Source organism: Callospermophilus lateralis, unplaced genomic scaffold (genome assembly GCF_048772815.1).
Source record: "Callospermophilus lateralis isolate mCalLat2 unplaced genomic scaffold, mCalLat2.hap1 Scaffold_113, whole genome shotgun sequence".
Taxonomy (NCBI): Eukaryota; Metazoa; Chordata; class Mammalia; order Rodentia; family Sciuridae; genus Callospermophilus; species Callospermophilus lateralis.
The window spans coordinates 211,974-235,145 of record NW_027511570.1 but is presented as its reverse complement, the minus strand read 5'-3'; the positions used below and the strand labels follow the sequence as shown (position 1 = coordinate 235,145).

The 23,172-nt window shown below is 36.9% G+C and overlaps 1 pseudogene; it reads left to right on the top strand.

Moving 5' to 3' along the window:
• Positions 1–23,172, top strand: part of LOC143386122 (coiled-coil domain-containing protein 102B-like) — a 186,312-nt pseudogene that overhangs the window by 65,783 nt on the left and 97,357 nt on the right.

Sequence of the window (23,172 nt, the reverse complement as noted above, 5' to 3'; positions counted from 1 at the left end):
TAGACATCCTTAGTATTAATCCAAAGGAGTTGAAACTTATTTCCACTTGAAAACTTGCAGAAAAAAATTTTTAGGAGCTTTATGTATACTAGAAAAAATAGGAAAGAAATAGAGATACTTTTCAAAAGGTGAAGAGATAAACAAAACGTGGTATATCTAGACAATGTGATATTATTCACCACTAAAGAGAAATGAACTATCAAGCCACCCAAAAAGGATGTCAATGAACCTTAAATACATATTGCTCAGTTGAAGAAGTCCATCAGAAAATACAACACACTGTATATTCTAACCGCATGATATTCTGGAAAAGGGAAAGGATCAAAATTATAGCCCAGAAGCTCAGCAGACTCCAAGGAGCATAAATCCAAAGACACCCATCATCAAGCCACATGGTAGTCAAGCTCAAGAGAATCTAGGGGAAACATCTTGACCTCATCATGGCCAAAGCCTTGCCCGACTGCAGGGACGAGCATTCAGCAGGCATGGCACGTCCCACCAGAAACCGTGGAGGTCAAGACAGAAGCAGCATGCCAGTGTTCAAGTGTAAAAGACCGGCTGGCTGAACACGCAGTGCCTGATGAAAGGTTCTTGAGGACACCCGGAGAGCAAAAGGAATGTGACTCTAGCAAATCAGCATGTGAAAATGTGTCATCAAGAAAATTCAAACTAGAAGGACCATGAGATGTAACTACAGGGTGGCTAAAATTAGAATAAAATAGCCACAGCACTACGTACCAGTGAAGAAGCAAAGCCATGGGCCACTCATCTGTTGTTAGGGGAGCGTGAACTGATGAGAGCACAGTGGAGAAGAGTTTGCCCATTTCCAGCATAACAACTATCCTCTGATGAAGCAGAGAACACCTGGGCATTTACGTTCTTAGGAAAGAAACTTAGATTCACATGAAACTGTAGGTGAATCTGTATATGGATTTAATTCGTAAATTCCAAAAGCTGGAAACAATACTTAAGACCTTCAATGAGTGAAAAATCAAACAAACTGTAGCTGAATATTCTTCAGCAATAGAACAGAGTGAACTCCCCATTCGTGAACCATCTCAAAGAGCCTCCAGAGAAGTACACGGAGTGGGGATTGTTAGTCCCAAAGACTGCATAGTCTGTGATTTTATTTACAGAATAATTTTTGAAGCAGCAAATTTAGAAACAGAGATAGATTTGCGGTTACCAGGGAGGCAGGTGTGTAGGAGTGGCCGATGTGACCCTTTGTGGTGATGGGAACCCTCTGCCTTTTGACTGCCTTGTCCATGTTGGGTTGGGGTGTGTGCTGGAGTTGCAAGGTGTCATCGCTGGGGAAAACAGGGGAAGAGACACATGGATTTACCTATATACCTTGCAAATGCCTGTGAATGGGCAAATTATCTCAGAACAAAAATTCATTTCAAACACCCTAGTCCTCTTCCAAATGTATGCCAAGTTCCACCTTTTCATGTACTTTTCTAAAAATATGCCTCCCACATTTTCTTACCATTCCAGGATCCAAGAGAGCCAGGTCTAAGTTTTTATCTTAACAGTATCTAGTGTTTGGCTTCTCAGTAATTACACAGGCTGTCTAAGATTGTTTGCTTATGAGTTTGTTTGCAAACTGGTGTTAACAGCTTATCTAAAAGATGAATTGATTCTTATATGTAATAAGTAAAAGTGGGACACTACATGTAGTAGGTACTCAATAAATATGTCTCTCTTTCCATTCACATTTCATTTAGTATATTCTACATTGGCCAGACTATCCAGATTCTGAGATTTTAGTGACATTATACGTATACTTGTCAGAATGCTTCCATGTCCCTGTGTTTACTTAAACTCCGCTCAATTGTAGGCTATTCTGAGTGTAAAGGTACTGTCTTATAGCAAGTGCAATTCCTGCAGTTTTGGGTACCAAATACACTCTCCTGGTATTATATTTTTTTCCCAAGCCAGATTCATATACCATCCTCCATGCATAGGTTATGTGTTGATCCATAGGCTAATCTTTGAGAATTTTTTGGACAAAGACTATGAATGTCTTGAACTGGAAAGAACCTAAGGTACAATTCCTTGTTTCAAATGCCTGTTCTGATGTTAATGAACCACCCACAGTGGGCTCTCCTTGAGTGATCTCTCAGTGGTACATTTTGTCTGATACTTTGTATTTAAGTCTTTTCACATAGTGCAATAAAATGTTATTAAAATGTTTTCTTCCCAATCCTAAATAAATGCAGTATGATATAAATTGAAGGTACCAAATGCATCATTTTTTCCTCACTTTCAGAATGTCTATAGTTATCCCCTTTAAAATGCTGCTTCCAAATTGGAAACAAAATACTCAAATAGGTAAGATGTTAAATTTAACTTGTGATTATAAAAGTAGTCTTCTTTATTTTGCTTATGCAAGAGAAGACATAAACCTTTTGCTACTTTTTTTTTTTTTACATCCAGTAATATTGTATTACTGGTCAGGTCTTAGAAAGGGGATTTTCTCCACATGAGTGCCTTTCTACGTACATAGACAAAATGCAGCAACAAAGGCGTTGTAAGAAAACCACCCCAAGCATCAGCATGGAAAATAACAAGGTGCATTCTCATTCATCCAAGGTCTCATTCAGTCATTTTTTCAACAACTACTTCTCCAACATCTTCCATGTGTTTGATACTGCGATCAAGCAGTGAGGACTCCCTAGGGTGGTTTGGTGTCAAGATCAAGCACTGAGGTCTTTGGGATGCAGGGTGGCCACAGGTGGATACACAAACAAGCCAGAGAGGAAAGTGGTGTGTCATGCCTGATAGGTAAGGTAGAGAGATCTGTGCAAGCACAAAGAGACAGTCAACTGAGAAAGCTGAACTGCCTTCATATAGTGAGGTACAGAGGCAGGCATGTGACGGAGGGTAGGAAAAGAGACAGTGAGACTGCAGGTCAGTAGTAGGAAATCAACACTACAGAAGGCGGGCACTTTGAGTACTGATGGTGAAACAAAAAGCCCTTCCTCGCCCTCTTGTACTACTGTAGATGTTAGGAAATGTTGATGTGAGGAATACTTTGAAAATCTGAAGAACACACCATTTTTATTTTAAGCTGAAGAAAAATGCTGAAGGCAGAAAAATGTTTTTATTTGTGTTAAAAATGAAAAAAAATATCTTAAAAATGTTTTCTTAAATTATGAACTCTCTCTTTAATACTTCAAATATTGTAGGGTACCTAATGTGTTAGGATCTAATAATTCAAGAGTGTGGTAGAAATGGTCCTGCCCTCAAAGAACTGCCTTCAGGGAGGGACGTGGTATTCCTCAAAATCCTAAGGGCACCTTTCCCACTTTACTGAAGCTACATACCAGATGGGCCTGGGAGTAGGAGGATTGGCTTAGTCAGAAACCAGAGATGCTCCGAGAAGGGCAATAGCTGGGTCCACTGAACAGAATAGGGAGTAAGAGCATGAGAAGAAGATCACCATTAAATAGGGTTGAGAGGGGGGAGGGAAAGAGAGAGAGAAGGGAAATTGCATGGTAAAGGAAGGAGACCCTCACTGTTATACAAAATCACCATATAAGAGGAAGTGAGGGGAAAGGGAAAAAAAAAAACAAGAGAGGGAAATGAATTACAGTAGATGGGGTAGAGAGAGAAGATGGGAGAAGAGGGGAGGGGAGGGGAGGGGGGATAGCAGAGGATAGGAATGGCAGCAGAATACAACAGACACTAGTATGGCAGTATGTAAAAAAGTGGATGGGAACCGATGTGAATCTGCAATATGTATACGGGGTAAAATTGGGAGTTCATAATCTGCTTGAATCAAATCTATGAAATATGATATGTCAAGAGCTTTGTGATTTTTTGAACAACTAATAATAAAAAAAAGAAATCAGAGATGATACACTGGAGATTTTATTTACTGATACGGTTAAATAATATCATCTTTGACTAAACAGGTATTGCATGATTAGAACTCTGGTATCATTATACTTTAATTTTCTGAGATAGTCACAGTAGGTGTTGATCTGAAATGATGTACATCTCTCATACCTTGATTCCTCTTACTGATATACACATTTTAGCAAAGAGATTTAGATTGCTGAGAACACTAAGAATGTGTCAGAAATGATTACACAGTTTTGACACATGATACTGTCATTTGTAAGAGGTTCATTCAGAAGCCTGTTAGTGATATGGACTTAAACATTCCGAGTTCATATTTACAGAACGTAGGGAACAAAATCTATAAAAGGAAATTTGGTACAAGTAAACCCTTAGAGCAAAACAACAGCCAGGGGAAACTGAAAGTCACACTGTCACAGATGGATATGCTTTCCGTGCACTAGGTACACACAAGCGTAAATACTGTAGTTGTCCAGGGCTGAGACTATCACTTATCCTGCATTCACTAAAATCTGATAGATACAAACTTGAATACTGGGTGAAACCCTGTGGGATAATTTATCCAGGAATTATCAGATGTCTTGAATGATACATTTCTTTCAAGAAAAGTTGTGAACCATGTGGAGTGCATTAAAGTCCTTAAAACTTCTTTTTTCAGACATTCCATCAGGAGTAGTCATTCTTGGCCAGGTGTGGTGATGCACATGCCTGTAATCCCAGAGGCTCAGGAGGCTGAGGCAGGAGGATCTCGAGTTCAAAGCCAGCCTCAGCAAAAGCGAGGTGCTAAGCAACTCAGTGAGACCCTGTCTCTAAATAAAATCAAAATAGGGCTGGGGATGTGGCTCAGTGGTCTAGTGCCTCTGAATTCAGTCCCCAGTACTAAAAAAAAAAAAAAAAAAAAAAAAGTAGGCATTCTTTTTGAGCCATGTCTGTGGAAAAGGTCTCTAGCTAAGTTTACTTACTTAATTACAATCTGAAGTTTATTGCCATTAGCAGTTTTTTTTTTTTTTTTTTTAACTTGCTTCTGCTGGATGACATGATGGGAATAGAAGGGATTACATTAGTTTAAACTGTTTAAAATGATAGGTTTTCTTAGGTTCGTCCACTTCTCTTCAAAGTCCTGCACACTGTAGAGCCCACCCCAGAGCACCGTCCACGGAAGACCTTCCTCCACAAGACCTGCCCAGTGATGCCCTCCAGCTCTCACCCTCTCTGTGTGTTTCTGGTCCTTTGAGGGCACACAGTACGTGTCATGCCTGCTGCGGGGCCACAGTCAGACACGACACATTTGCACCAAGATGCCCTCTACGTTTCCCTGTCCTCATTGTCAACCATTCCTCCCAAAGCTTTGAACTCAAAACCAATTTACTAAAACCATTAGAGTACAGTTGTGTTTGACAAAGCCACAAAGTCCTAGTAAAATAAATATTCTGTTACATTTTAGAGGAAGTTGTTTCAGAACTTTCCCATTATTATTCTCAAAAACATTTCCCTTGGGAAACATATTTTCATACAAACAGAACTTCTGATAATATGGGCCTTAAACCAAACGGGCAATTGCACTTGTTTTCTTTTGCCAAAATCCCAAGTTAATAAAAACAGGACATAAAAAGGCCTGTCACTTTAGATGCTAGAATTCTTACCTTCATTCTGCATTATACTGGATTATACTGGCTGAGTATTTTTTTAATTCAAAATGCTTTGGACCAGAAATGTTTTTAACTCCAGATATTTTTTTCAAATTTTAGGGGAAAAATATCTATCTACCTATCTATCTATCTTGGAGATGGAATCTGAGCCTAAGCATGATAATTAATTTATGTTTCATATATACCTTATATCCAAATCCTAAAAGTAAGTTTATATAATTTTAAAAGTAAGTTTTAAAATAATTTTATCATGAAACAAATTTAATGGAGTGGAATTTTCCACTGTGCTCTCAAAAAGTTTCAGGTTATGGAGAATTTTGGACTTTAGATTTTTCAAATTAGGGATGTTTAACCTGTAATAGGTGCTCAGCAAATGGTCATTGAATGGATGTGGAAAAGATAAAGCAGATAATAAAGAAAGGGAGGCTTCTATTTTAACCTTTATGAGTTTAGGGGGAAAAAGTCAAAATGGAGGGAGGAAATTGCTTTTTAGATTCATTTGGAATTTGGAATGTGGTTTGATGTGTTCTGTAATTGACTGCATCCATTGGTCATCATTATGATTTGAATGTTTGTGCCCCCCCATCCATACCCTGAATTCCTAACCCCAAGGTGAAGCAGTTAGGGATAGGCCTTTTGGAGGTAATTAGGTCATTAGGGTAGGATCCTCAAGAATGAGAATAGTGGCCTTATAAAGAACTCTCCAGAGAGCTAGCTCTTCTCATCTACCTTATTAGCTTTCACGGAGAAAGCACCATCCATGAAACGGAAAACAGGTCCTCATTGGACACCATGCACACTGCATCTCATTCTTGCATTTGTTAACTTCTGTTGCTTATAAAGTGCCCAGTTTATGGTATTTTGTTACAGCAGCCTGAAAGACTGAGGTTGTTATTAATACAAATATATAAGGGTAATCTTTTCCCTAAAAGAATATAAAAAAAGATAAGAATATAAAAAAAATAATAAGTAGACAACTAAGTAATAAAGATAAGTCTCATTTTCATAGAATAACTCTACTTTCAGTGATTAATTGAATAAATTCAGTGGCCTCTACATCTCATTGAATTTGATACTTCTTTAATAGAGTAAGATTGTTCTCTCAAATACTACTAGAAATCTTTCTGTATTTTAAATATCTAAAGCAGTGCACAAAGATGTTAATTAGATAATTTCTATACATTTATGAATCAGTGAAACTTTGATTTATTTTTCATCCTGGTAGGTGCAGGTGGAGTGGCTTTTGGAACAATTATTTTTAACAGTGATAAACCATATTGGTTTTCATTTTTAATATTGATTTGTTCAAGTTCAAAACAGCTGTTCTGGAATTGAGTATTATAGCCTGAGGGACTTTTTTTTCTGTGTGTTTAGCAATGATTCAAATATCATAGAAAAGAGAAAAAAAATCGAGTCTCTGATTTTAGTCTTTCTAGAAAACTCTACAATAGAAATTGCTTAGCCACAGAAATAAATAAGAGCAGTGATATATCAAAACAATTATTCTTCTGAAAACTTTTATCAACCAATGAGTGGAGGACACCATTTGGACATGAAAGGGGACAGAGGGGAAAACTCAGGCCAAAAGGGAAAGGAAGAGAAGCTACATAATAGATACACTTCTGCAGTAAATGCTGAAAAGTAATGGGAGGTGCATAAGTGACTATTGAAATCTGTTTTTCTTCAGATTGAATCTCAGTAGGTATTTATAGTAAATTTCATGGAGGCTTTATGGTTCTAGGTGTCTTGTTAAGTACCTCACACTTCAGATCTCATTTACTTAGCATATCAATCTTGTGAGGTGGTGTGATGGTGAATTTCAGGAGCCAATTTGTTTGGGCCATGGGGTTCCCAGTCTTTTGAGGAAACACTTGTCTGAGTGTGTGTGTGTGTGTGTGTGTGTGTGGGTGAGGGTGCTGTGGATGAGGGGAACATTTCACTGACGGACTGAGTAGAGAAGATTACCCTCCCTAATGTGGGTGAGTCTTTTCCAATCTGTTGGAGACCAAAAAAAAGAAGAAGAAGAAGAAGAAGAAGAAGAAGAAGAAGAAGAAGAAGAAGAAGAAGAAGAAGAAGAAGAAGAAGAAGAAGAAGAAGAAGAAGAAGAAAACTGAAAACTAAAAGACTGAGAATGTGGCCACGACTGTGGGAGCTGGGGCATCAGTCTTCTGAATGTTCAGACGTGGGGTGTGTTACGGTTTGGGTATGAGGTCTTCTCCCAAAGCTTCTCTGTTCAGGCTGGAACATTCATAGGTGAAATGATTAGGTTATGGAGCTGAAGCCTTGTCAGTGGATCAATCCATTTAATGAGTTACAAATTTAAAGGGATCAAGTGTGTGATAACTGTAGGTAGGTGAGGCATGGCTGGAGGAATTAGGTGCTGGGGGTGGGGTTTTAAGATTTATATTTTGTTCCTGGAGTCTCCATCCATCATTCTGCTACCTGACTGACAGGATCTGAGCAGTTTTCCTCCCCACACCCTTCTGCCATGATGTGCTTCCTCCCCTCAGGCTCAGAGCAATGGAGTAAGCCGACCACGGACTGAACTGATGAAACTGTAAGCCCCAAATACACTTTTCCTCCTCCTTGCTGTTCTTTTTAAAATTTATTTTGATTTTTCTTATACATAACAGCAGAATGCATTTCAAATCATAGCACACATATAGAGCACAGTTTTTTGTTTTTCTGGTTGTACACAAAGTAGAGTCACACCATTCGTGTCTTCATACATGTACTTAGGGTAATGATGACCATCTCATTCCACCATCTTTCCTACCTGTGCCCCTTCCCTTTCCCTCCCTCCCCTTCGCCCTATCCAAAGTTCCTCCATTCCTCCCATGCTGCCCCCACCCCCATTATGGATCACATTCACATACCAGAGAAACATTTGGCCTTTGGTTTTGGGGGGGATTGGCTTACTTCGTTTAGCATGATAGCATGATATTCTCCAACTCCATATATTTACCTGCAATGCCATGATTTTATTCTCTTTTAATGCTGAGACATGTAAAGAACTCCATGCTGTTCTTACTGGATATTTTGGTCACAGCAATGAAAGCTGACTAGCACAGTCTGAAACATCAAATATTATGAAATATCCAACTTGATGGCTACAGAAATCTTCATAGTCTCCAAATTTTGTAAGCCAATTCATTATTTCTTTCTCTCTCATCTTCCTTCTACCCACTTCTTTTTCCTGCCTCCCTCCCACTGTCATATGTATGTATGCATATATGTATATATATATATTTATTCATTCTATTTCTTTAGTGAATTGTAATGTATACTGTATCATATACATTTTTTTCTTTTTAAAAAATCTGACAGCAGGAAACAGAGTCATAAAGTGACATGTCCAAGGCAAATGGCTGAGTTAGAATTAACCAACACTACTTTGATCACCATAAGATGCTGCTTTATACCACCAAAAATTAAATAAATATTTTAAGTATTAATTTATCTTATTGTTTTGTAATTAGTTTATTTGCTTATCTTAGAAACATAATTTTTCTCTCCTAGAATACTAAGAAATTATATATAATTGCTTAGTATTATATATATATATATATATATATATATATATATATATATACACACACACACACACACACACACACACACACATACAGAGAGAGAGAGAGAGAGAGAGAGAGAGAGAGAGAGAGAGAGAGATGCCTTCTATGCTGTGAACACATAAGGAGGCAATGTGTGATTATGGGAAAACTTCATTTTTTCAAAAAATAATTTTAAAAGCCTTTAACCACATTATTATTTCAGTAATAAAAATCATTAAGTGTCCTGAAAGAACCAATCATAATTTGCACTGCAAGAATGGACTTTGCATGCTTCACTTCATAAAATTTGAATTAGAGGCATTTGAAAAAAAATGCAAATAAACAAAAAACTTTTTTGTCACACAAATATTGTAAATTCATGTGTTGTGACACAAAGAAAGCAAATGACAAGTTCCAGAAAATTCCAGCATTTCTTTGGGCCAATACTTTATTTATATGATCCTTCTCCTAAGCAAGTTTGATTGTTCTCATTTGCTTAATCTTCAAGCTCCAAATGCTGGTGGAGAAATGAGCCAAGACAGTGGCAACTGGTGGTGAAATATCCTGTTGTTGTTCTCCTCACATCAAGCCCTGCATTTAAGCAGATGGATTCTTTCTACTCTATTCATTGATTTATTTCTAGAATCAAAAGTGGTCTATGGTAACATTAGATATAAATTGGGTAAATGAATGACACATTTAATCCATTTTTTCGATTTAGTTCCTTAGTAAACCCAGAATATCACCATTATTTCAAGCATGTATTTTATTTTAGGGTTTTCCTTTCTATCTAGTACAAAAAGCTAATTGTTAATCTTACAAGCCTGATAAAGGGATTGCCTCATTTTCAAGAGAAGCCAAAGAAGATTAATCCTTTACATCCAGCAAATTGAGCATAGACATGTCCCTGTACTTTCTCTTCAAAACTGCAGAGTAACAGGAATAGGAAATAGCAGGACTCAAGGCAGGATTGAATAGCATCGGTTGAAATGTGTGCAAGAAGTTTTCAATCACTGATCCCTTTCTTCCTCTTTTGAAGCCAGCCAGTGATTATGCTTGACTTTCTATAGAGGAAGACTGGAAGTTACAGAAACTGTAAAACAATGGAACTAAATTTTCAAAACTCTGAAGGAAAATGATTTACATCTTAGAATTCTGTTTGCATCTAATATCCAATAAAATATAGAACAAAGCACTTTAATTCATACAAAATCTCAAAAAAAATACCAGTTGTGGTAATCTCTTTCTAGTTCACAAAATAACTTAAGAAACATAAGAGGGAATTGAATTAAGTAAGAAGGACTAGAACAGTGTTTTGAGAATTCTGGGGAAACTCAATGTCAAGTGAATGTCATCTATAAATGATATCCACAAATAGTTTTCTGGGATCACTGGTATTTCTAGGAAATTTTTACTTCCATTTGGAATGTTCCATATTATTGAAAACTATGCAAAGGATAATCTAAGGTACTGTGTAAGTTCAGTAAGTTAAAAATATATAACAAAATACATACAATTTAGTAAATTGTATAGAGCATCTGTAAATTTTTCTTTACAACATTCAGACAGACTATGTACCGTGTTCTCTGTTAAGATGTTAGAGTTGGCCTGTGTGGGGGATTTGGAAAGAGGAAAGTGGAAAGTAAACTTTTCATTGAAAACTTTTCACACTATTTCAAAAATTAAAAGGTGCCACATTTATATGAATATAAATACAAGTTTCTGTTATTCATTACTATAGTTGTCCTTGAAAAGAATCTGTTTTCTTCTTATATAATTCATTAAATTAGGTCTCCTGAATAAATTTCTGAATGAATGAGGAAATGTATCTAAGACTATGCATATTTTTGTGACATTTGAAATGTATCATTAAACTAATTTCAAAAAATTTATTCCCATTTATATATCAAGGATCAGTATAATAGTTTTCATAGATGACATATCATAGCCCATAGTGCCATATTGTGTGTCCAAGCCATTGTCAGGAGAAGATGGGTCCTCACTTTAAGAGAAGTGTGATATTATACAAATCACACACAAACATTAAATGTTCAGCAGCATCATATTTTTATTTTTAAAACAAATTATATTTTTATTTTTTGTTATTAATACATTATCTGATAACCAATCTGAGACAGGGTATTGCTTTCTTTATTCATACCAAATTTTGGAAAGAAGATACAATTAATTTGCAACAAATAGTAAATAAGTAAATGTTAGAGTCTGTAAACAAGTCAGGATGGCACCTGGCAAAATGACAGAGGGAGTAATTTGTAAAGTAACAAAAACGAGCCATTAAGTGTGGAGATTCCTAATTGGTTGACTGATGTATCTAGTTTATGTTAATTAAGATAAGCTGTGTGGAATGTATAAATATCGCTCAGGTCCTACAATAAACGGCTCTTACTCCTGCTGTATCAATCTACACAAGTTGCTCCTCACCCCCCTGGTTATTTTGCTTCAGCCAGCCGGGCTGCGGCAAGTAAAGAATGAAATTCGAAAATCCTCAGGGCAGTATAAAGGGTAGGAAGTAGAAACCCATAATATGTGTACAAGTATCGAGGAATACTTTTTTCCATATACAATAGAAATGTAAGAAGACCTATCATTAGCATATATTCCTGTGATGTGGCTATAGAAAGCAGGATTCTAAAAACAACAAAAGAGTGATCTGAACCTACAGTCGAAATTAATTTTAAAATAGAAGAAAGCCTTCTGTTGAACTTTCTTATGTAAAAACCTAAATTATTTAATAAGCTTAAAAATATCCCCAACATATGCTTTAAGACACTTGCATCATTTTACATTTTCAATGCTTGTTTTTTCTAATAAAACAAATGTTTTTTCCCTGGGTCCCTAGAAAATCTTGTTCTGGGAAAAAATTTCAGGTAGCTAATAACATATCTCAAAGATATGACACTTACTTGTTGTCCCTTATAATACGTAATCTTATTCATTGATCAGGAGAATTCATAATGTCCTGTTTATTGTATCCTTATTATTTAATCTGATACTCACTGATTTCACAAGGACCCCCACAAATTGTTTCTAGTCTCTAATAATTTGCTCATAGAAGCTCATCATTTTCCTGCTGTCATTGTTATGGCACTGTGACTTTTATAAGGCTATTTGATAGTCCTGGTCACTTTCCTGTACTGGTCCTACACTGCCTCTCCTCAGGGTCAGCAGCCTGGTCTCCTCATGTCCCTACATATGGTTCATCCTGGTTTCCATCCAGCCCGTCCCTTTATTTGACCTGGTGGCCAGCACTGGAGGCAGGGAAGAAGGGGCGAGTGGAGGCCCCTCCTTCTCCCATCCCTTTTACTCTGGGAGGTGACCACCTGTGGGATGGGGAGCCAAAGTAAAACAGGTATTCTGGGCAACTCCAAGGAGACCTGTCGGCTTCCAGACGAGAGCCACTTAAACTTTTCTCACAAATGATTTTGAATTCTGGTCATATGTAATCACCCGAAACAAAATTTCAAATAGCACTCAAGTTTATCCTTTGACCTTTATCAAATCTTCTGGGGAATTCTTTCCTCTCCCATAAATGTCTAGAACTTTTCTGTAAAAGGTCAGGTGAGCAGAAGATTCTTACATAATCGATCCATAGACATTGACATTTGTTTTTGAATTTGGACAAATGTTCGCGTTGAACTCTGGCTCACTGACATATTTGAGTAATCGATCTTTTTAAGGGACTCACACTTGAGAAATATTCTTCTTCTAGAAGAGAATACTTCAACTACAGATATACAGTCATACCTAAGTGCACTTTCAATGTTGTTATCAAAACTAAAATTGTATTTTTTGTAAAGCATCCTAAGCTTTTAACCTTACCAACTAAATAAAAACACATTAGTCATTATCTATCTATACATTACAGTGGGAAAGCATTTTTTTTTAATCAAGAATGTTGTCTTGGGCTGGGGATGTGGCTCAAGCGGTAGGGCGCTCACCTGGCATGCGCAGAGCACTGGGTTCGATCCTCACCACCACATAAGAAAAAGTAAAATAAAGATGTTGTGTCCATTAAAAACTAAAAAATAAATATTAAAAAAATCTCTCTATATATAAAAAAGAATGTTGTCTAATTCTGCAAGAATGTAACTGAAATTTTGGAAGCAGGACTCTGGCACTGGTGAGAAGGTCAGCAATTCATGTTGCTGAGTAATAATTCATTGTGTATGTATACCATTTTTTATTTATCTATTCATCTACTGAATAATACCTAGGCTGGATCTATACTTTCCCTCTCTATCATACACTCCTGCTCACTACTCTGTATCACAATTGAGATTCTTCCTACAAGATTGAGAGAACTGATAGCTATGGACCTCTCCAGTCACTTTGGCTGCATAAACGGGTGACCTCTGTGACAGTATCTTTTCTTCCTCTATGTCTTGTGTTTCCTATAGACAGGAAAGTTAAGCCTAGGACAGAGATCTCCAAACTCTGCTCCACTGACATGTTTTGGTGTTGCCCCATGAACATAGGACAGTTGGCAGTACTCTGGGCTTCTACCTTTGGGATGCCAGAGGACCTCTTCACCAAGAGTTTGCTAAATGTCTCCTTCAGGAAAAACCATCCTGGGTAAGAGTTTTTGATGGAAAAACTAGATTACACTGAGGTTAAATTTTATTGAGAATAATGAATGGATTACAATGACACCTTCCTGCTTCATATTCAGAGAAATACAATGATTCCTGTTAGTGAGGCCGAATGTGAACACTTGGTTAAGATGTGAGCTTCAGCTTTCTCAAATATAAAACTGTACTCAATTTGAAATTAGTGAATGATTTGTAGGATAACCTTGGATATTATTGTGTTCTTCAAAAATAGTATCCAATGATTTTGACACTCATTGGTGATCTTTATGTGAAGTAATTAGCATTATCATAATTGGTAGTTGCAAAATTTCTAGTTCTACTATTATGTTACATTAATTAACAAGCGTTCTCCTGCCTACTTAAATTAATTTTTCATTATTTTTCTCTTTTTCTGTTGAGTAATGTTATAGACTTATGAGTGAATCTTTTCAATCTGTTATTAATGAACAATTATCTTCTGTGGTCTAGTATTTGTGCCCCCAAAGTTCACAGGCTGAAATCCTACCACTCGGGGGATGGTTCTGGGGTGAGGCTTTTGGGAGGTGATTAGTTCAAGAGAGAAACGCCCTTTTGACTGGGATTAGTATCCTTATAAACCCCCAAAGTGCTGGCTGGTCCCCTCTGCTCTGAGATGACACAGGAAGAAGCTACCATCTATGAGGCCGACAGCAGACATTCACCAGATGTGAAACCTTCCTTGATCCTGGACTTTTCAATCTCTAGGATTGTGAGAAGTAATGTCCTATTGTTTTATAAAGTACCCAGTTTGTGGTAGTTTGATATAGCTGCTTGAATGGAGTAAGAAACCAGCTCTCTTTTGGATTCTCAAATTGTTCCAACTATAGCCATATGAAGCCCTTTTAAGTTGAAACTGTTTTTGTTATATTTACCAATTAATCATTGAGTGCTCAGTTGTTTTAGGCACAAGGATATTCTGGACTCATCTGTATTTCTTGCTTCAGGTTCGGAATCAAGTGTTTCTCTAAAGAGTGCTGGTTTATCTTATTGGAAATATTGGGTGCTAAACATCTTCATTTCCTTGATTTAATTTAATTCATGTTGGAGTATGTTATTATTTTTCTCTGTCATGTGTTGGTTTTATGAGAAGTATTTTCAGAAGCTGAAAGATTTTCTCATTTTGTTTTCTGTTTTTAATAGCTTCGTACAGTTGCTGCATTCCTTTTTCTGTCATGATAAAGTAGTCCATCAATTTGCTTGGGTTGTCATTACAAAATGCCAGAGACTGGGTAGCTTAAGTGACGGACATCTACTTTGCAGCTCTGCAGGCTGGAGGTCCAATACCAAGGAGCCTGCAGAAGAGCTCCCTGCACTTCCTAAGCCCCCTCCCTGCTCCTTGCAGCAGGTGCTATCTCATCCTCTGGGCCTCAGGCCCGATTCTGTCTTTCTCCACGCACAGTGATGGTGATATCACTTCTTTTGCAGGTAGTTCTCCCTCCTGTGTTTCACCTTCTATCCACTTCCCACTCACTGCTCCCAGGTGGTGTCCAGAAAATGTTCTGCTGCTCTTGGGTATTTATTTCCCCTCTAGGTACAAGTCAAAGCTCCAAGTAGATTAAGTCTCTTCACTGGGTTTGCAGGTATGGACTACCAGTAATTTTACTTCTTGTCATTCTCCGTCTTCAGAGACTGTGGTGAAAAGATTGAGATTTAGGCTCTGATCTGGTTTAAACTACAGAGTTTCAAAAGGATACTATTTTTTAAAAACAAAGACAGTCATCTATGTTGGTTACTGAATATAATTTAAGAAATGATTTATTTTACTATTAGAAAACAGATATCTAAGTAACCCATAGAACAAATAAAGAAATTTAATGGAATTTAGGACTGAAAGAAAAAAACATTGAAATGTTCAGGGATGCCACAGAGCTCAGGAACATCATATAAAATACATCATTGTGTATATTAGCATGAGAAAGTGCCTCTCATCTCTCAATTACAGGGAGTATGAATAACCTAGAACCCAGGTTGCTGCACCCTGAAACCCAGCCGGTGAGACTCTGCTTTCCACAGGCTACTTCTAGCCCAAGGAAGGTAGGCTAGCCCTGGCAGGTGCCAAGTCCCTCTGACTCTAGACCTTGATGGCCTCACCCAGCTTTGCCTGGACTGCACCAAGTCTCAGAAGCTTCCACCCTTCCTTTGTCCTCCTTCCCTTCCTTCCATTTCTCCTGACTCAATGCCAGTCCAGAATCAGTTTGGCTTCTCTGCAGGCCTCCCAGTTATCTCTCCAGTGTTAGTCACAGGCCTCTTACTAATGGATGCATTGTTTTTGAAATCTCATTGTACAGTTGCTGCTTGGAATACTCAAAATCACCAAATAACAAAGACAGAAATGTTAATGAGCCAATAATTATCTACTTAAGAAGTTAGTAAAAGGATGTTGAAAAAATATCTGGAGAATGCTGAAAGAGGAAAATAAAGACAATGCTAGGAATGAATAAAAATACCAAAAAAAGTTTCACTAAAATAGCAAAGCCAGAAAATGGTTCTTTGGAAAAAGTCTTAAATGGAATTTAAGCAATGTTAACTAAGAAGCTATAATTAGAAAATATTAGTTTCTAAAAAGAGATATCCTTTTATACAAAGCAGAGATTTAAAAGATGATGCTAATAAAAATAAATCTATGTGGAATAAATTATTGACCAGAAAAATAGAACTTATCCAATATAACTTACCTTTGCCTGAATACATTTATAGTAGTAAGTTAATTGAATTAAAAATTGGTAAATTAAAGCTTTTATCCCAATAAAACTCCAACATTCTAATGCTTTATGGTTATGCTAAATAATTTATTGTAGGTAATTACAATTGTATTCATATAGAACATAGAACATATTCTAGAGAAGGGAAAAGAAGAAAAATATTTTTCAACTTTTTCATTCTGTTAGTTCAACTGTAATTCTGCATTCATAGAAGCATAATGAAAGAAAGGAAAGTTACAGTTAAACTTACACAAAAACACAGGGCAAACTATTAATCAAATACAAATAGTATTAATATAAATCTAGTGAATTTTTAAAAAATTTCTTTGTCACAAGAATGGAAGCTATAATATAATATTCTATCATTTGTTATGTGTATCACCATACTCAACAGAGTAAAAGCAAAATCAATTATGTACTTATCTTAAAAGCACTTGCTGAGACAATTCATGATTATAGAGAAAAACACTTTAGCACATTTGGAATCAAAATGAACTTTTAAAACCTGATGTAGAGTAGCAAATTTTAGATCAAATAATTTTATTTACTGTTGAAGTATTAGAAGCATGCTATCACTTTAATTTAAGCTGGTACTTTGAGTCCCAGCTATTTCAATAAAAGAAGACAAATAAATCATAAGAATTGGAAAGATGCAAAATTACAATTATCAAAGATGATGTAATTATCTATTTAGAAAGCACAAAGTCATCTCCAAAATATCATTTGTAGTTTAGAGATGTTATTGGGTATAAGATAAATTGTATGTATGTATTCAATAAAAATATGTGTGTGTGTGTATATATATATATATATATGTGTGTGTGTGTGTGTATGTGTGTATGTATATATATATATATATATATATATATATATATATATATACATATATATGAAATTCAGTAGTATTTGTGTACCAATAGTTAAACCAAACAAATAACATATTAAACCCAGAATCAGAACACACACACATACAGAAAACTGATTTAGCAACAGAGTTGTCCTTGTTAACTCAGTGCTACGTAGAGAAACCAGTAAAAAGGGCTTAGTTTAAAGATCAATGAAGTCAATTAACTTGTACAATTTTAATCTCTTTTATGAACAAACAATTTTGACATAAAATGCTTGTGTATTTCTGATTTAATTAACAAGAATATTTTAAATTTTTCACTATGTTTTTGTTGAAAGAGTTTGTTAATATATGTCTTTAGGGAAATTTCCCTCCAATCTCAGATCTTACAAAAACAACATGTTTAAAATGCAAAATTGGTATGCTGAGTCATTCTTGGCAAAGCTGTAAGATACAAGGTGATGAGTTACAGAATACTCAGAATTTTGCCATTATTTCATTCTATCTTGTAGCATCATCCTAAAGCTTTATTTCTGTTTACTATCTTTTCTCCTACTACTTACCCCTTTGTAAATCAGTAGAAATAGTTTTCTTGTCACAACTCAGTGTTAATAATTAACTTTGTATTTTAGTCTGAACCATGAGAGTAAATGTAATCAGACAATAATACTCCTATCTGAAATGGTGTCAATTCTTTAGAATAAAACACACATATGGATTAGCATGAGACTGTCTCAGCTAAGTATCATCAGGTTCATGTGCTTCAGTTTCTGGGAGTGCTCAACAAAACCTCTGAGAAGCCCTTTCTGACAACATTGGTGGCAAGATAGCTTGTCTATTTTTTTTTAAAATAAGTTTTTAGGAGAGATTTTTGAAACAAAAAATATCTACTGCTCGTGCTTAATTGCAACGTTCTTGTAATATATTCGTTTCCTAGTACAGATCTGCCAAGCATTGTGTATTTGCTTTTCCTAGGAGTACAACACACTTGAGGTGATAGTTAGTGCTGGATAAAATGAAGTCCACTTAGAGATTACCTGACCTTAATTTCTGGTTCCTATAATCACTGGAACAAATCTACATTTTACAAGCTCCATTGTGTTTCACTTCCCCAGTTCTGTACGTACTGATTGTGTAAAATTTCACACTTTCCCACATTAATCAGAGATCCACTGTAGCACATCACTGTTCTGGACAAAAGCCCTACTTTCCTCATTGGTTTAGGTTGAGACTTTGCTCTTGTTGTTCTCTAATTCTCATGTTTAGGGATAATAGCATCCTGTTTATTTGAACTTTTCGCCTAGTTCCAGCACTATGTGTAGATGATTATTAACTTCTACACGGAAATGGAGACGTTATTTGGGTATTAACTTTTGTAACATCGCTTAGGTTTTGGAGATATGGCCTGATTGTTGCAAAATCAATGAAATAAAACACAAGTTAGTGTTTTTACCTTGTGAAGTTGGTGAGTTTTATTTTTCTGAGCCTAGTCAAAGTCTCCATAAATGCACTTCCCTTTGTTATCCTAAAGTATAACATACTGACTTATTTAGAGATAGATGTGCTTTTAAAAGTTTGTTTGTATTGTTTTTGATTTATGTTCAATATCAAATGCATTTTGGCCTCACTTTTATATTTAAAATCAGTCCACATGTGTTTCAAACTAGTAAAGCAGTTTTTACTTTTACAAATTCTCCAAGGATTTAAAATGAAATTAAAGTAACTAAAATATATGAGATGTCACATATCACTTAAATCATTTATTGTGCTCTTGATTTTTGCTCAAAGAGGAAGAGCGATGCCACTGGGCTATATTTAACTATAGACAGCTTGGAAGTAGACTTTTCATTTTGAAGGGAGTTTCTGCAATTCTTATTTGTGATTCTAAAATATGCTTAGAGAAAGAAAGTTAAAAGACACAGGGGGTGACTTCAATAATATGAATCAAATTACATTTGACTTGCCAGACTTTTGAATTGACAGAAACTTTCTCTCTGTTAAATTGTTTGCTGGCAGAAAGAGACAGAATAAAGAAGAAAAACCCTTAAACATGTCAAAACAAAGCCAAACGCAAACAAAACCTTTCTTATAGAGCAACCCAGTGAATTGAGAATATGGTTGTTACTGTTGTAAGAGGATATGCTTGCATCTATCTGTTAGCATCAAGTGCAGGAATATAATTGAAGAACTTTAGAGGAACTGTGCCTGGACTTCTGGCCCACCTTGGTACTGTCTGTTGATTCTTGGAGCCCCAATGTTGCAGGATTATTGTTAGAATAAGTAATACCTACATAGCTCTTTATCAGGAGTCCAGTAAGAATGACAACCTCCTACTGCTAGGACACAGGAAAGCATCCTTCCTTTGGCCTCTTCCCTATAAAATCACATGTGCAATGAAGTCTTATGTCTGATTTATGAAATGAAATGAAAATTCTGAGTATTTGCACATTCACTATTGGACATCCACATTGATCCTAACTAACTTCCTCCAGCCTACAGAATGCCATATAGTTCATTTTCTTAGGATTTTTTTCAGTTGGTCAGGATTGTTTACAAAATGATTGTCATTTGGATAAAGCTTGATTAAAAATTAATACACTATTTTGATCTGCCAGCATTTGAATTGACTATCGAGATGTTTTGTTTTTTAGAAAGCAAAGGTATCAAGCAAGAACCACCACTGGAAATCAAGTATAGATGAATGTTTAGAAAATGCCCAATAGTCTATGCTTAGGAATAATCAAAACATCTCATTTTCACAACTCAAGTGATTGTTCGATCCACACTTCCTTTTAGTGAATTGGGGTCTCTTGTTCAATATGCTCACCTGATGTTCTGTGATTCGACAGGAAATTCAAATCTCTTTCTTGGCTGCTTTGCTTGTGAAGCTCCACCCTTGAATTTGTTTTCCTGCTGTTTTGACTTATACCTTAGACTTCTCCTATGGCCTTCTTTCATCACCCAGATGATGCAGCTCTTTCCCAGAGCACGCAGGAATTTTTCCTTTCTTAGAAACTCTTCAAGTTCTACTTATGCATTTATTTGTATTTTGAAAATGTTATGTTCAGTGTTTTTCTTTTAGTTTCTGATCTATAAAAGAGACTCAATAAATATTGGATAAAGAAATAGAAAGGCTGGATATTTATGTATTTTTTTCACTGTTTAATATGTATAAAATTAAAGATCACTAAATCAAGACTTATTTCAGAGCTTATAAGAATATACTTTTACATTAAAATGTTCAGATAAGATTTTTCAATATTTTCTATTGAATCATCTGAAATTCATATAACAGTAGAATATACTATTAGTTAAAATTATAGGGTTAGATTTAAAATATTTTAGGATTTTCTCTTAGTCATTAGAAGAAAATTAGTGGGATGCCATTTCACTTAAAAAATTCTTGGAATTTTCAAAAATAAACTATGAAAACATAAAATAGTGTCTATTTTTTCATTATTTTAACTTGCTTTTAGATGAATGCTCTTAAGATGATGGATTTTTCATGTGATTCTTGGAAAATAATATGACAGATCATTTTACAAAATGAAAATTAAATAAAACTCCTATACTTTCGATGATGTTCTTATTTTCACAGGACCTTTAACTTTTATATGGATCATGAACAGATATTAAATGATGGGCACATCTATTCAGATTTATTAAAATCTAAAACTACCTGCGAGGGCAGGGCCGCCCGGAGCAGCTGCGCATGCGCCACAGGGAGAGGCCAGGCGCGCGCCCTCTGGGAGCGGCCGTGGGGGAACTTTCCCTAGGGATCCCGAGGCCGTGTCCGCCTCAGTCTCTCTGGTACAGGCGCCCCGTGGGAGTTTCTGGTTGGAGACTGGTCACTTTGTCCTCGGGTCCCCGGCCCCCTTCCACAGCCGCCGAGCTGCGAGGGGACAGCGCTGGCTCCGGGGAGCCGCTCCACAGTGGCGTCGTGGCCGGACCGGGCCGCCGCCCCCAGGGCGCTCTCGCCGGGTCAGCTGTGTCCACGCAGCTCCGCGGGCTTTTCTGTAATCGCGGTTCAGGGTTCCTTCGCCTGGCCCGAGGGAGGAGTGGCCCCCAGGGAAGGCGGTGCCCAGGGCTGGGCCGCGCCGCTCTGCCTCCGCGCTCTGCCTCCGCGCTCTGCCTCCGCGCTCTGCCTCCGCGCTCTGCCTCCGCGCTCTGCCTCCGCCCTCTGCCTGGGCTCCTCTGCCTGGGCTCCTCTCTGCCTGGGCTCCTCTCTGCCTGGGCTCCTCTCTGCCTGGGCTCCTCTCTGCCTGGGCTCCTCTCTGCCTGGGCTCCTCTCTGCCTGGGCTCCGCTCTGCCTCCGCGCTCTGCCTCCGCCCTCTGCCTCCGCCCTCTGCCTGGGCTCCTCTCTGCCTGGGCTCCTCTCTGCCTGGGCTCCTCTCTGCCTGGGCTCCTCTCTGCCTCCGCGCTCTGCCTCCGCCGGCCCGAGGTTCTGGGCAGGTTCTGCAGCGCTCTTCACTACTGAGCTATCCCTGCTTCCCGTTATGGGTCCTTGGGGTTTCTGTCTTCATGGTAACGGTTTTTGCAGGTTACAGGTGTCCGGAAACTTGGCCCTTCTTCCAGGCCCTCGGATGTGTTGACACTCACTTGTTCATAGTAGTCCCTAAGGTCCTTTGTCACTGGCACCACTGGAAGTCTGTCTTTTCCTTTATGATTTTGCCGGTTCAGGCCCGTTTTCTTCCTGTTATCCTGTCTAAGGATTCATCAACTTTGTTTATTTTTCTAAAACCAACTCTTGGTTTCACTTACGATTTGTGCTTCCTTTTCTTTCCTTTTTTCCTTCAGTCTCTTTCATTTATTTCTGTTTTGATCATTATTATTTCCTTCGATTCATTTTGAGTTCGGTTTGTTACTTCTTTTATAGTTCCTTAAGTTATGTTGTTGTTTATTTGTAATCTTTCTCTTTCTTTGCTGAGTTGCTAATAGCTATAAACCTCCATCTTAATATGGCTTTTGGTGTATCAGATAGGTTTGGGTATTTGATTTTTCCATTTTCATTAATTTCAAGAAATTTTTGAATGTATATTTTGATTTCTTTATTGACTCATTGGTAAGTCAGGAGCTTGTTTATTTCATACACACACACACACACACACACACACACACACACACACACAATATTTAAATTTTACTATTGACTTCTAGTTTTATTCCATGGTGGCCACAGAACACATGCAATGTTTTGATTTGTTGTGAACTTCTTGAGACCAATTTTTTTTTTTTTTGGTCTATCCTGGAGCATGTACCTTGTGCTGATTAGAAGAATATGAATTCTGGAGCTGCTGGATGCAGTGTTCTGTTAGGCCCATTTGGTGAATAGTGTCACTTAACTCTGATGTTTGTTAATTTTTTTAACTTAACCCTCTTATTTATTGACTTTTTTTTTTTTGTCTAGGTGTGTCTGTTGATGTGGGAGGGGTATTAAAATCCCCAAATATCATTATATTTGAGTCTGTCTATCTTTCCCTTTAGGTATAATTGCATTTGCTTTATTTAATTCTGTTATTGGGTACACATATGTTTCTAATTATTATTTCCTCTTATTGAATTGATCCCTTTGTCATTATGTAGTGCTCTTGTTTTCTTTTACAGTTTTGGACTTAAAGTCTATTTTATCTGCTGTAAATACAGCTACTCTTCCTTGCTTGCGATTTGCCTTTGTATGGAGACTCTTTTCCCAACCTTTTATGTTTAGTCCATGAGTGGCTCTTCTGGTAGAGTTTCTTAGGGGAATGCATGCTTGATTCTTTTTAAAATCCATTTGACTGATCTATACCTTTTGACTTAGGAATTTATTTCATTTACATTTGAGGTAACTAAGCAAATATTTACCACTTTCTAACCATTTTAATTGTTTTGTATTATTTTGTATATTATCTTTCCTTTCCATCTTATTCTTTATTTTTGCAGCTTCGT